We start from the raw sequence: 15,879 nt of genomic DNA, 5'->3' as shown, positions 1-15,879 counted from the left end.
TGCATATTTGTTTTGGGGGTTTTAATAATTTGAAAGAAATCATGTATTTTCTATTTCAGTTTATGTATTTGAATATCTGCCAGTATTAAAAATCTCATGCTGATATGCACAAGCAGAAAAAGATGCACTGGGTAGGGATTTGAATGCATTGTATAATATATTATAATTTTGTACTATGTATTGTCAAGTTTACATATTTATACACATATATAAGCAGAATAAGACAAACTGGAAATAGCAAATTATCTAATATTGCATATATAGGTTGCTGTGTGTACATGAACATACTAATATGTGCATATTACCACTTTTGTATTTATACATATAGTATATATTTATATGTATTATAATTATATACAGTATTTATATCATATGTTCAGCTCTTTTTACAAATGTCTTTTACTTTTAATTTTATATTACATTAGAAATGAAATAAACCATTGATTTTATATTTTCCTATTGAGTATCATATTTATACATCCATTCAGTCCATGCATCCATCCATACAATTATACATAAAATATACCATTCAGATAAGAATATATACAAGATTTGATCTATCTTCAATAGAAATAGTGGAACTTAATTTCAATAAAAATGAGAATTAATGCTCTGAATAATTATAATACATATATATGGGTCATAATTTCTTTTAAAATTTGACCTTGTCTTCAGTTTCGTTCTTTCATAAGATGAACTTTCTTTCAAGTCCTTCCTACAGTGTTTTGATATATACTCCATCAAAAATAAAACAATCACAAATATCAAATCACCAGTTGTGCACCCAAATTAATATAGTGCTATGTCAATTATATGTATAAACATGTGTTAGTTTCTCAGTCATGTCCAACTCTTGAGACTCCAGAGACTGTAACCTGCCAGGCTCCTCTGTTCATGGAATTCTCTAGGTAAGAATACTGGAGTGGGATGCAATTCCCTTTTCAAGGGAGATCTTCCCAACTCAAGAATCAAACCTGGGTTCAATCAATTATATCAAAATAAGAAGAGAAATAGAATATCAAATTATTTTTTTTCAAATGACCATGGCAATTATCATTGACAAAGATCAAAAAGATTTTCATGATCTATATAACCACGATGGTGTGATCACTGACCTGGAGCCAGACATCCTGGAATGTGAAGTTAAGTGGGCCTTGGAAAGCATCACTACGAACAAAGTTAGTGGAGGTGATAGAATTCCAGTTGAGCCATTTCAAATCCTAAAAGATGATGCTGTGAAAATTCTGCACTCAATATGCCAGCAAATCTGGAAACCTCAGCAGTGGCCACAGAACTGGAAAGGGTCAGTTTTCACTCCAATCCCAAAGAAAGGCAATGCCAAAGAATGCTCAAACTACCACAAAATTGCACTTACCTCACACACTAGCAAAGCAATGCTCAAAACTCTCCAAGCCAGGCTTCAACAGTACATGAACTGAGACCTTCCAGATTTTCAAGCTGGATTTAGAAAAGGCAGAGGAACCAGAGATCAAATTGCCAACACCTGTTGGATCACTGAGAAAGCAAAGGAGTTCGACAAAAACATCTACTTCTGCTTTATTGACTACATCAAATCTTTGACTGTGTGGATCACAACAAACTGTGGAAAATTCTTAAAGACATGGGAATAACCAGACCACCTGACTTGCCTCCTGAGAAATCTGTGTGTAAGTTAAGTAGCAACAATTAGAATCAGATGTGGAACAACAGACAGATTCCAAATTGGGAAAGGAGTACATCAAGGCTGTATGTTGTCACTCTGCTTATTTAACTTATATGCAGAGTACATCATGAGAAATACTGGGCTGGATGAAGCACAAGCTACAATCAAGAATGCCAGGAGTAATATCAATAACCTCAGATACGCAGATGACACCAGCCTTATGGCAGAAAGCAAAGACCTAAAGAGCCTCTAGTTGAAAGGGAAAGAGAAGATTGAAAAAAGTTGGCTCAAAACTCAACATTCAGAAAACTAACATATTGGGCTCCAAAATCACTACAGATGGTGACTGCAGCCATGACATTAAAAGACACTTGCTCTTGGAAAAAATGTTATGACCAACCTAGACAGCATATTAAAAAGCAGAGACATTACTTGGCTGACAAATGTCCATCTAGTCAAAGCTATGGTTTTTCTGGTAGTCATGTATGCATGTGAGAGTTGGACTATAAAGAAAGCTGAGCACTGAAAAATTGATGCTTTTGAACTGTGGTGTTGGAAAAGACTCTTGAGAGTCCCTTAGACTGCAAAGAGATTCAACCAATCCATCCTAAAGGAAATCAATCCTGAATATTCATTGGAAGAACTGATGCTGAAGCTGAAACTCCAATAGTTTGGCTACCTAATGCAAAGAACTGCCTCATTTGAAAAGACCCTGATGCTGGGAAAAATTGAAGGCAGGAGAAGAAAGGGATGACAGAGCATGAGATGGTTGGATGGCATCACCAACTCAATAGACATGAGTTTGAGTAAACCCTGGGAGCTGGTGATGGACAGGGAGGCCTTGCATGCTGCATTCCATGGGGTTGCAAAGAGTTGGACACAACTGAGCGACTGAACTGAACTGAACTGAACATTATGGCATCTGCTCCCATCACTTCATGGCAAAGAGATGGGGAAATAGTGGAAACAGTGAGAGACTTTATTTTTGGGCCCCTAGATCACTGCAGATGGTGAATGCAGCCATGAAATAAAAAGATGCTTGCTCCTTGTAAGAAAAGCCATGACCAACCTAGACAACATATTAAAACACAGAGACATTACTTTGCCGACAAAAGTCCATTAGTCAAAGCTATGGTTTTTCCAGTAGTTATGAATGCACGTGAGAGTTGGACTATAAAGAAAGCTGAGCACCGAAGAATTGATGCTTTGAACTGTGGTGTTAGAGAAGACTCTTGAGAGTCCCTTGGACTGCAAGGAGATCAAAACAGTCCATCCTAAAGGAAATCCTGAATATTCATTGGAAAGACTGTTGCTGAAGCGGAAACTCCAACACTTTAGCGATCTGATGCGAAGAACTGAGTCATTGGAAAAGACTGTGATGCTGGGAAAGATTGAAGGCGGGAGGAGAAGGGCACGGCAGAGAATGAGATGTTTGGATGGCATCACTGTTTCCATGGACGTGAGTTTGAGTAGGCTCCAGGTGTTGGTGATGGACAGGGAAGTCTGGCTTGTTGCAGTTCATGGGGTCACAAAGAGTCGGATAGGACTGAGCGACTGAACTGAACTGAACTGATGGAAATTATGATCATGTCTGAATTTTAACAACACTGGCGTATGTTTTTTTGTGTATTTTCTACAATATTGACACATATACATAACAAAAGATAAAGCATCATTGAGTGATTGTATTGACAGATGTGGTAGGTAAAATAATGATTCCCCTTCAATGATTCTTAGATCCTGAAATCTGTGAATACATTTTATTACATGGGAAAGATTTGAATTAATAAATGAAATTAAGGTGTATCCTTAGCTAACTTTGAAATGGAGAGGGAGTCCTGGAATATCCAGATCAGATCAGATCAGATCAGTCACTCAGTTGTGTCCGACTCTTTGCGACCCCATGAATCGCAGCACACCAGGCCTCCCTGTCCATCACCAACTCCCGGAGTTCACCCAACTCACATCCATCGAGTCAGTGATGCCATCCAGCCATCTCATCCTCTGTCGTCCCCTTCTCCTCCTGCCCACAATCCCTCCCAGCATCAGAGTATTTTCCAATGAGTCAACTCTTCGCATGAGGTGGCCAAAGTACTGGAGTTTCAGCTTTAGCATCATTCCTTCCAAAGAAATCCCAGGGCTGATCTCCTTCAGAATGGACTGGTTGGATCTCCTTGCAGTCCAAGGGACTCTCAGGAGTCTTCTCCAATACCACAGTACAAAAGCATCAATTCTTTGGCGCTCAGCCTTCTTCACAGTCCAACTCTCACATCCATACATGACCACAGGAAAAACCATAGCCTTGACTGGACGAACCTTTGTTGGTAAAGTAATGTCTCTGCTTTTGAATATGCTATCTAGGTTGGTCATAACTTTCCTTCCAAGGAGTAAGCATCTTTTAATTTCACGGCTGCAGTCACCATCTGCAGTGATTCTGAAGCCCAGAAAAATAACGTCTGACACGGTTTCCACTGTTTCCCCATCTATTTCCCATGAAGTGGTGGGACCGGATGCCATGATCTTCGTTTTCTGAATGTTGAGCTTTAAGCCAACTTTTTCACTCTCCACTTTCACTTTCATCCAGAGGCTTTTGAGTTCCTCTTCACTTTCTGCCATAAGAGTAGTGTCATGTGCATATCTGAGGTTATTGATATTTCTCCCGGCAATCTTGATTCCAGCTTGTGTTTCTTCTAGTCCAGCGTTTCTCATGATGTACTCTGCATATAAGTTAAGTAAACAGGGTGACAATATATAGCCTTGACATACTCCTTTTTCTATTTGGAACCAGTCTTTTGTTCCATGTCTAGTTCTAACTGTTGCTTCCTGACCTGCATATAAATTTCTCAAGAGGCAGATCAGGTGTTCTGGTATTCCCATCACCTGAAGAATATTCCACAGTTTATTGTGATCTACACAGTCAAAGCCTTTGGCATAGTCAATAAAGCAGAAATAGATGTTTTTCTGGAACTCTCTTGCTTTTTCCATGATCCAGCAGATGTTGGCAATTTGATCTCTGGTTCCTCTGCCTTTTCTAAAACCAGCTTGAACATCAGGAAGTTCACAGTTCACATATTGCTGAAGTCTGGCTTGGAGAATTTGGAGCATTACTTTACTAGTGTGTGAGATGAGGGCAATTGTGCAGTAGTTTGAGCATTCTTTGGCATTGCCATTCTTTGGGATTGGAATGAAAACTGACCTTTTCCAGTCCTGTGGCCATTGCTGAGCTTTCCACATTTGCTGGCATACTGAGTGCAGCACTTTCACAGCATCATCTTTCAGGATTTGGCATAGCTCAACTGGAATTCCATCACCTCCACTAGCTTTGTTCATAGTGATGCTTTCTAAGGCCCACTTGACTTCACATTCCAGCATGTCTGGCTCTAGGTCAGTGATCACACCATCGTGATTATCTGGATCATGAAGATCTTTTTGTACAGTTCTTCTGTGTATTCTTGCCATCTCGTCTTAATATCTTCTGCTTCTGTTAGGTCCACACCATTTCTGTCCTTTATCAAACCCATCTTTGCATGAAATGTTCCTTTGGTATCTCTGATTTTCTTGAAGAGATACCTAGTCTTTCCCATTCTGTTGTTTTCCTTTCTTTCTTTGCATTGATCGCTGAAGAAGGCTTTCTTATCTCTTCTTGCTATTCTTTGGAACTCTGCATTCAGATGTTTATATCTTTCCTTTTCTCCTTTGCTTTTCACTTCTCTTCTTTTCACAGCTATTTGTAAGGCCTCCCCAGACAGCCATTTTGCTTTTTTGCATTTCTTTTCCATGGGGATGGTCTTGATCCCTGTCTCCTGTACAATGTCACGAACCTCATTCCATAGTTCATCAGGCACTCTATCTATCAGATCTAGTCCCTTGAATCTATTTCTCACTTCCACTGTATAATCATAAGGGATTTGATTTAGATCATACCTGAATGGTCTAGTGGTTTTCCCTACTTTCTTCGATTTAAGTCTGAATTTGGCAATAAAGAGCTCATGGTCTGAGCCACAGTCAGCTCCTGGTCTTTTTTTTATGACTGTATAGAGCTTCTCCATCTTTGGCTGCAAAAATATAATCAATCTGATTTCGATGTTGACTGTCTGGTGATGTCCATGTATAGAGTGTTCTTTTGTGTTGTTGGAAGAGGGTGTTTGTTATGACCAGTGCATTTTCTTGGCAAAACTCTATCAGTCTTTGCCCTGCTTCATTCCGTATTTCAAGGCCAAATTTGCCTGTTACTCCAGGTGTTTCTTGACTTCCTGGAACTTTTGCATTCCAGTCCCCTATACTGAAAATGACATCTTTTTTGGGTGTTAGTTCTAAAAGGTCTTATAGGTCTTCATAGAACCGTTCAACTTCAGGTTCTTGAGTGTTACTGGTTGGGGTATAGACTTGGATTACTGTGATATTGAATGGTTTGCCTTGGAAACGAACAGAGATCATTCTGTCGTTTTTGAGATCGCATCCAAGTACTGCATTTTGGACTCTTTTGTTGACCATGATAGCCACTCCATTTCTTCTGAGGGATTCCTGCCCACAGTAGTAGATATAGTGTTCATCTGAGTTAAATTCACCCATTCCAGTCCATTTCAGTTTGCTGATTCCTAGAATGTCGACATTCACTCTTGCCATCTCTTGTTTGACCACTTCCAATTTGCCTTGATTCATGGACCTGACATTCCAGGTTCCTATGCAATATTGCTCTTTATAGCATCGGACCTTGCTTTTATCACCAGTCACATCCACAGCTGGGTATTGTTTTTGCTTTGGCTCCATCCCTTCATTCTTTCTGGAGTTATTTCTCCACTGATCTCCAGTATCATATTGGGCACCTACTGACCTGGGGAGTTTCTCTTTCAGTATCTTATCATTTTGCCTTTTCATACTGTTCATGGGGTTCTCAAGGCAAGAATACTGAAGTGGTTTGCCATTCCCTCCTCCAGTGGACCACATTCTGTCAGATCTCTCCACCATGACCCTCCCATCTTGGGTTGCCCCACAGGCATGGCTTAGTTTCATTGAGTTAGACAAGGCTGTGGTCCTAGTATGATTAGATTGACTAGTTTTTTGTGAGTATGATTTCAGTGTTTTTGCCCTCTGATGCCCTCTTGCAACACCTACCATCTTACTTGGGTTTCTCTTACCTTGGGCGTGGGGTATCTCTTCATGGCTGCTCCAGCAAAGTGCAGCCATTGCTCCTTACCTTGGACGAGGGGTATCTCCTCATTGCCGCCCTTCCTGACCTTCAACGTGGGATAGCTCCTCCAGGCCCTCCTGCACCCGCCCTGGAATATCCTGGTGGTCCCAATGTAATCATGAGCATCCTCATAAGTAAGAAGAGTGCCAGAAGTCAGAGAATCTGCCTCTAGTGGCTAAAAAAAGGGTGAGGTCAAGAACTCTCTCTTTGAGCACCGAGAAAGGAGGGAAGCTCTGCTGATATCTTGATTTTAGCCCAGCGATACTTAATTTGGACTTCTTACCTCCAGAACTGTAAGATAATATACTTCAATTGTTTAAACTCACTAAATTTGTGGTGATTTGGTACAGAAGCAAAGGGCTACAAATGTAACAGGCATTTCTCAGCTGAGTAGCCTTAAAACTTTATTGTGCTTGGGAGAAGTAGACCCAGAAAATCATAAGCCTTGTGCAAAGTTTCATCACTTATGTTTATGTGAAAAATGCCCAGGAAGACTTTAAATGATAAGAAATTGTAACATTAAAATTTTACTCTATTAGAAGTGTGATGCCCCAACTTGCATTAAAAATGATGATTTATCAGTAATTTATTTTACCTAATAGTAAATAATGACTCAACTGGCATTGTGTTCTAAATATATCACAGAGAGAAAGTTGTTTCATGTCCACATTTTCTATTTGAGCTCTTTGTGAAAAGTGGAAATGTTAATCACTCTGTCCTGTCTGACTCTTTTGCAATCCCATGGTCTATAGTGCACTAAGCCCCTCTGTCCATGGGATTCTCAAGGTAAGAACACTCTAGTGGATAGCCATTCTCTTCTCCAGGGGATTTCCTTAACCTAGAGACTAAACTCAGGTCTCCGGCATTGCAGGCAGATTCTTTACCATCTGAGCCACTAGGGAAGCCCATTTGAGAAATTTGAGCTCTATAATAGTATTTAATTCACAAATTTATATTTCTTTATTGGGTTATATGTTCTCAAGTTGTAAAAAATATTCTCATAGGTTTTTTTTTTCTTGACTCCCAGGGGTAATTTCCTTGTGCATCTTCTAATGATGGGAAAGGCAGCAGTTGGGAATAGACAGGATATATTAAATATATAGATTTATTTAGCATTCACTATCACATTATGTAATAGTGCATATAATAAAGTGCTTAATATATATTTGATTGCAGGATTCAACCTTAATTTTCTAAGAGGAAAATATGGTATGGTTCTGTTTTTTTTGAGTAGCATTAAACATTTGGTATAATTCACTGGTAAACTGGTGGCAGGTATTACAGGGAGGAGTTTTATAGGAAGCTTTCTATTGAAATGTATGAGTACAGATAAGTGTATTTACACCTGGCAAGAATACAGTTTGATGAATTGTCAGAAACTAAAACAGCCATATAACCTGCTCACTGCTCAAGATACAGAAACTAACACCCCCAAAGCCCCCATCTGCTTCTCTTCCTCTGGGCTTTACCCTCAAACAAATATAATCACCTTCCTGCCATCTAATGCCATAAGTTGATGTTGCCAGTTCCAGTTGTTCCTGAAGCTGGCTTGGCCTTTTTTGTGTCTGTTTCTCTCATTTTCATCATTCTGGTAGATGTGAAGTGGTATTACATTGCATGTTTCACATTTATTTATTTTGTAATGAAGCACACGTTTAAAAACATTTCATATGTTTGAGTATGTATAGTGTTTGAAAGAGCCTTTTGCCTGTTTGTAAATTTTTTTTTCTTAATCAGTTGTAAGATTCTGTTAAATATTCTGAGCCTTTTATTTATTATATATGTTTAGAATTATCCTGTCCCAAACAGTGGCTTTTCTTTTTACTGTCTTCATTTTTTTAATAAATATTTTTTTTTCTTCAGGTTAGTGGGTTTTTTAAAAATATTCAGGTTAAGCAAAGTTTTCTTATAAATGTTTTAAATATTCTTCTGTTTCCTTCTAAACATATAGTTGTTTCATAAGCAACTGACAAAGATTTTCCTATATAAATGTTGTAACTATATTCTTCTGTTTTGTTCTAAATATATAGCTGTTTCATAAGCACTTGACAAAGAATTAATCTCTGAAATATGCATACAGCTCATGCAGCTCAATATAGAAAAACAAATAACCCAATCAGAAATTGGGCAGAAAACCTAAATAGATATTTCTCCAAAGAAGACCTACAAATGGCCAACAAATAAATTAAAAGTTGCTCAACATGATTAGTTATTAGAGAAATGCAAAACAAAACTACAGTAAGATCACAACTACTATGAGGTATCACCCCACACCTGTCAGAATGGCCATCATTAAAAAGATCTACAAACAACAAATGCTCCAGAGGATGTGGAGTAACCTTCTTGCACTGCAGGTGGGAATGTAAATTGATAGAGCCATTATGGAGAACAGTATGGAGTTTCCTTTAAAAACTAAAAATAGAACTACTATATGACCCAGCAATGCTACTACTTAGCATATACCCAGAGAAAACCATAATTCAAAACTACACATGAATCCCAATGCTCAATACAGCACTATTACAGTAGCCAAGCCAGTCAGTTCAATTGCTTAGTTGTGTCCAACTCTTTGTGACCCCATGGACTGCAGCATGCCATGTTTCTCTGTCTATCACCAACTCCCGGAGCTTTCTCAAACTCATGTCCATTGAGTCAGTGATGCCATCCAATCACCTCATCCTCTTTTATCCCCTTCTCCTCCTGCCTTCAATCTTACCCAGCATCAGGGTCTTTTCCAATAAGTCAGTTCTTTGCATCAGGTATCCAAAGTATTGGAGTTTCAGCTTCAGGATCAGTCCTTCCAGTGAACATTCAGGACTGATTCCTTTAAGATTTAGCCAAGATGTAGAAGCAACCTAAATGTCCATCAACACAGGAATGTATAGAGAAGATGTAGTATGTATTTTCAGTGTAATGTTACTCAGCTATAAAAAGAATGAAATTAGATCATTTGTAGAGATGTGGATGGACCTAGAGACTGTCATATGGGGTAAAGTAAGTCAAAGAGAAAAACAAATACTGTATATAAATGCATATATCTGGAAGCTAGAAAATGATATAGATGATTTTATTTAGAAAACAAAAATAGAGACACAGAGATAGAGAAGAAACATACGGATACCAAGGATGGAAAAAAGAGATGGGATGAATTGAGAGATTGACATATATACACTATTGATACTATGTATGATTTCCCAGGTGGCTCAGTGGTAAAGAATTTGCCTGCCAATGCAGGAGACTCAGGATTTATCTCTGGGTCAGGAAGATCCCCTGGAGTAGGAAATGGCAATCCACTCCAATATTCTTGTCTGGAAAGTTCCATGGACAAAGGAGCCTGACAGGCTACTATCCATGGGGTCTCAGTCAGTCAGGTATGACTCAAAGTTCTGTGGTGACTTAAATGGGAAGAAAATCCAAAAATGAGGGGATACATGTATATGTAAAGGTGACTGCAGCCATGAAATTAAAAGACGCTTACTCCTTGGAAGGAAAGTTACGACCAACCTAGATAACATATTGAAAAGCAGAGACATTACTTTACCAACAAAGGTCCATCTAGTCAAGGCTATGGTTTTTCCTGTGGTCATGTATGGATGTGAGAGTTGGACTGTGAAGAAGGCTGAGCGCCGAAGAATCTATGCTTTTGAACTGTGGTGTTGGAGAAGACTCCTGAGAATCCCTTGGACTGCAAGGAGATCCAACCAGTCCATTCTAAAGGAGATCAGCCCTGGGATTTCTTTGGAAGGAATGATGCTGAAGCTGAAACTCCAGTACTTTGGCCACCTCATGCGAAGAGTTGACTCATTGGAAAGGACTCTGATGCTGGGAGGAATTGGGGGCAGGAGGAGAAGGGGACGACAGAGGATGGGATGGCTGGATGGCATCACTGACTCAATGGATGTGAGTTTGGGTGAACTCCAGGAGTTGGTGATGGACAGGGATGCCTGGTGTGCTGCGATTCATGGGGTTGCAAAGAGTCGGACACGACTGACTGACTGAACTGAACTGACTGAAAGCTGATTCACTTTGTTGTAAAGTAGAAACTAACACAACATTGCAAAGTATTTCTACCCCAATAATAATTAATTAAAAAAAAAAAACATAATTGTTTCAAGGACATAGACTATTTGGGGAGGCAGTGGTCATTATGCTACCCCAATGGATATTTATGCATATTTATGAGTATGACTTTCCTAGTGGCTCAGAGGGTAAAGCATCTGCCTTAAATGCTGGAGACCTGGGTTCAATCCCTGGGTGGGGAAGATCTCCTGGAGAAGGCAATGGCAAACCACTCCAGTATTCTTGCCTGGAAAATCCCACGGACGGAGGAGCCTGGTAAGCTACAGTCCATGGGGTCACAAAGAGTCGGACAAGACTGAGAGACTTCACTTTCACTTTCATGAGTATAACAAAATAATGAAATAATTATATATAGAGTGTAAGATATGTATGGACATGAATATCAAAAATAATTACTAAATGAGTTGAAGCAACAGGAAAGAGCACTTTATTTTGCACTTTTGTGGTTAAAATCCTTTGGAAATATTTTCCTTTTATGCACAATAAATTTTTAAGCATTAAATGGGCCCCAGGAACCAGTTTTTATTGTTAAAGTGCAGACCAGTTAAAAATGTCATGGATTTTTATTTATTAAATTGCATACCATTGAGACACATAAAATAAAACTGGTAAAAATATTAAGCAAACTTACATACCCTTCTCAGTCTTTAGCCAATTAAGCTCACATAATCTCCCAAACACAATATTTATGTCACAGCTTCACTTTTTTAAAAAGTGGAACAGTAAAATCTCATAAAGTTGTTTGAATTTATATTAATTAGGTTAAAAACTCAATTACATCTTAAGCAAAGAAATTAAAAATAGTGCCGGTGACTTCAAATTAAGCACAATGGATTGGATGTGATTTTTAATCTATATTTCTTCCAGAAAACAAGAGTTTTACAAAAACTTAAAATTCACAGCAAAAAATAGAAAAAGTCAATCAAGCAACCAGAGATGTTATCTCAAGATAACAAAAGTGAACAGGACAGTAAGTCTTTTATCAAAAGAAAAGAAAAACCAAGATGATATCAAAGTGTCTTTAGGACCAATGGGCATAAAAATTAACTTTTGCTGCTTTTTCCTGGAAAGATGAAGGGAGGGACAAATTTTATTTTCTGATAAGGCAAAAGTGAGAGGTGAAACTGTAAAAGTAAGATTATTGTATTGGACCAGGTAAACTCATAAATCTCCATCTATTCAGTAAGGACAAAATCTACCTCCTACCACACAGCAGGGGGTGCATGTTCCCTATTTGAAACTGAACTAGAGTTTATAGCACACAGAGACACAAGACAATAGGCCTAATGGCTGAGAGCACCCATATCAGAATCAGGGTGGGCATTTTTGTGTAAGAATTCAAATAGCTAATCCTTTAGGTTTTGAAGTTCTGTGGTTGGTTGCAATAAATTGTGAAGTTGTAGCATGATGGCTCAGATGGTAAAGAATCTGCCTGCCATGTGAGAAGACCCAGGTTCAATCCCTAGGTAGGAAAGATCTCATGGGGAAGGGAATTGCAATCCACTCCAGTATTCTTGCCTGGAGAATTCCATAGACAGAGCAGCCTGGTGGGCTACAGTCCATAGGATTGCAAAAAGTTGGGCACAACTGAGCAACTAATACAACACAGCATGATGAAAGTTATAGATGTTATGTAAATAAGTAGGCATTGTTGTGTTTTAATAAAGTTCTATAATAACAGGCTAGATTTGGCCCACAGGCAGTAGTTTGCTGACCTTTGAATCAACTTCAAGTCCATACATTTAAGAGTAATATTGCTAGCAATCTTTCCCAATTAGATATTCAAATGTATATTAACCAGACATAGAAATATGTTTACTATCCAAGTTACAACTAGAAAATTCCTCTCTGAAGGTACTAACTATCCAAGAGAGGAGAACTACTTACAACTGCTGCTTGTGGCATCGCAGACAGACCATTCCATCTCTACCTGATCAATCTGAAGTGAAGTCCTACCATGTAAACATTGCATTTAGAGCCTCTAACAAGCTTTATGGTACCTTGCTCCAGTGTTCTTGCCTGGACAATCCCAGGGATGGGGGAGGCCGGTGGGCTGCCGTCTATGGGGTTGCACAGAGTTGGACATGACTGAAGCGACATAGCAGCAGCAGCAGCTCTCGAGTAATGTTGCTGAGAAAAAACTCATTAGATATTTGAGAAATCTCTAATATGAAAAACAAAAGAAAATAAGAGTAAGGAATTTAGAGGCAAAAATAAATAATAGTTTAAAATTTCGATGCACTTAATTATCAATAAATATCAATATTTATATTCTCTGAAAGAGAAATAAAAATTTATTCAGTAAACAAACAGATATACAACTGGAATCACTGATCCTTTCCAGCAACAAATATTTGACACCTACTATGCTCAAGACTCAGTTTAGGTATTTGAGATACAGCAAAAAACAAAATGTAAAAATTTATCTAATTATGTAGTTGATATTTTGATAGGGGAGATAGAAAATAAACATAGTAACAAATGTGACAATAAATGTCAGAAATGATATGAAGAAAATATAAAACAGGATAAGTCAAATCAGTTATGGTCTTAAATAGCTTGGTCAGAGTAGCCTCATTGGTAAGGCAGTGTTTGAAAAGTGGTTGAGTCCGGTGTTAGACCTTGAGAAGTGAGCCCTTTGGATATCTTGAAAGACTGATTTAGGTAGAGTGAGCACCCAGTGCAACTTCTAAAGGTAAGGCTAGGTCCAAAATATCCTCACAATAACACAATTTTGCCATTTTTAGTTTTGACATTTACACTGATGGTGCAAAGTGATGTCAGAACTGTGGTTACAAGAGGTGGGGCTTAGGGAGAAAGAGAACTGGATGAAAGGTGGACAAAGGTACAAACTTCCAGTTATGACATAAATAAGTACTAGTCATATAATGAACAACATGGTCAATATAGTTAATACCTTTCAATGTCGCATATGAAAGTTGAATTCTGATCAGGAGGAAACAATATTTTTTTACCTTGTATACTTTTTTGGATTTGTTTTTTATTTTGTATTTATATGAGATGACAGATGCTCATTTCTTGTGGTAATCATTTCATGATACATGTAAGTTAAGTCTTTATACTGTATAGTTTAAATTTACACAGCACTGTACATCAATTATTTCTCAATGGAGCAAAGAAAAAAAAATGGACAATCTCTAACACACATTATCCTAAGAAGTTTACTAGTCAGAGTCCTTCATTTTTGTTTTCAATAGAATTTTTTGCTGACTATACAAGCTAGGTTAGGGGAGATAGTTATGAGCTCACATAGCACCCAGCACTTCTCTTATACTTCCACTTCAGATCAGATCAGATCAGATCAGTTGCTCAGTTGTGTCCGACTCTTTGTGACCCCATGAATTGCAGCACGCCAGGCCTCCCTGTCCATCACCAACTCCCGGAATTCACCGAGACTCACATCCATCGAGTCCGTGATGCCATCCAGCCATCTCATCCTCTGTCGTCCCCTTCTCCTCCTGCCCCCAATCCCTCCCAGCATCAGAGTCTTTTCCAATGAGTCAACTCTTCTCATTAGGAGGCCAAAGTACTGGAGTTTCAGCTTTAGCATCATCCCTTCCAAAGAAATCCCAGGGCTGATCTCCTTCAGAATGGACAGGTTGGATCTCCTTGCAGTCCAAGGGACTCTCAAGAGTCTTCTCCAACACCACAGTTCAAAAGCATCAATTCTTCGGCACTCAGCCTTCTTCACAGTCCAACTCTCACATCCATACATGACCACAAGAAAAACCATAGCCTTGACTAGACGAACCTTTGTTGGCAAAGTAATGTCTCTGCTTTTGAATATGCTATCTAGGTTGGGCGTAACTTTCCTTCCAAGGAGTAAGCGTCTTTTAATTTCATGGCTGCAGTCACCATCTGCAGTGATTTTTGAGCCCCACCAAAATGAAGTCTGACACTGTTTCCACTGTTTCTCCATCTATTTCCCATGAAGTGATGGGACCAGATGCCATGATCTTCGATTTTTGAATGTTGAGCTTTAAGCCAACTTTTTCACTCTCCGCTTTCACTTTCATCCAGAGGCTTTTGAGTTCCTCTTCACTTTCTGCCATAAGGGTGGTGTCATCTGCATATCTGAGGTTATTGATATTTCTCCTGGCAATCTTGATTCCAGTTTGTGCTTCTTCCAGCCTGTGTTTCTCATGTAGTACTCTCATATAAGTTAAATAAGCAGGGTGACAATATACAGCTTTGACTGTATATTGACTGTATATTCACTCCTTTTCCTATTTGGAACCAGTCTGTTGTTCCATGTCCAGTTCTAACTGTTGCTTCCTGACCTGCATACAGATTTCTCAAGAGGCAGATCAGGTGGTCTGGTATTTCCATCTCTTTCAGAATTTTCCACAGTTGATTGTGATCCACACAGTCAAAGGCTTTGGCATAGTCAATAAAGCAGAAACAGATGTTTTTCTGAAACTCTCTTGCTTTTTCCATGATCCAGAGGATGTTGGCAATTTGATCTCTGGTTCTTCTGCCTTTTCTAAAACCAGCTTGAACATCAGGAAGTTTACAGTTTGCATATTGCTGAAGGCTGGCTTGGAGAATTTTGAGCATTACTTTACTAGCGTGTGAGATTAGTGCAATTGTGCGGTAGTTTGAGCACTTTTTGGCATTGCCTTTCTTTGGGATTGGAATGAAAACTGATCTTTTCCAGTCCTGTGGCCACTGCTGAGCTTTCCAAATATGCTGGCATATTGAGTGCAGCACTTGCACAGCATCATCTTTCAGGATTTGAAATAGCTCAACTGGAATTCCATCACCCCCACTAGCTTTGTTCATAGTGATGCTTTCTAAGGCCCACTTGACTTCACATTCCAGGATGTCTGGCTCTAGGTCAGTGATCACACCATCCTGATTATCTGGGTCGTGAAGATCTTTTTGTACACTTCTTCTGTGTATTCTTGCCATCTCTTCTTAATAT

The sequence above is a fragment of the Bos javanicus genome, chromosome 6, assembly GCF_032452875.1.
Source record: "Bos javanicus breed banteng chromosome 6, ARS-OSU_banteng_1.0, whole genome shotgun sequence".
NCBI lineage: Eukaryota > Metazoa > Chordata > Mammalia > Artiodactyla > Bovidae > Bos > Bos javanicus.
Note: the sequence above shows the minus strand (reverse complement) of the source record.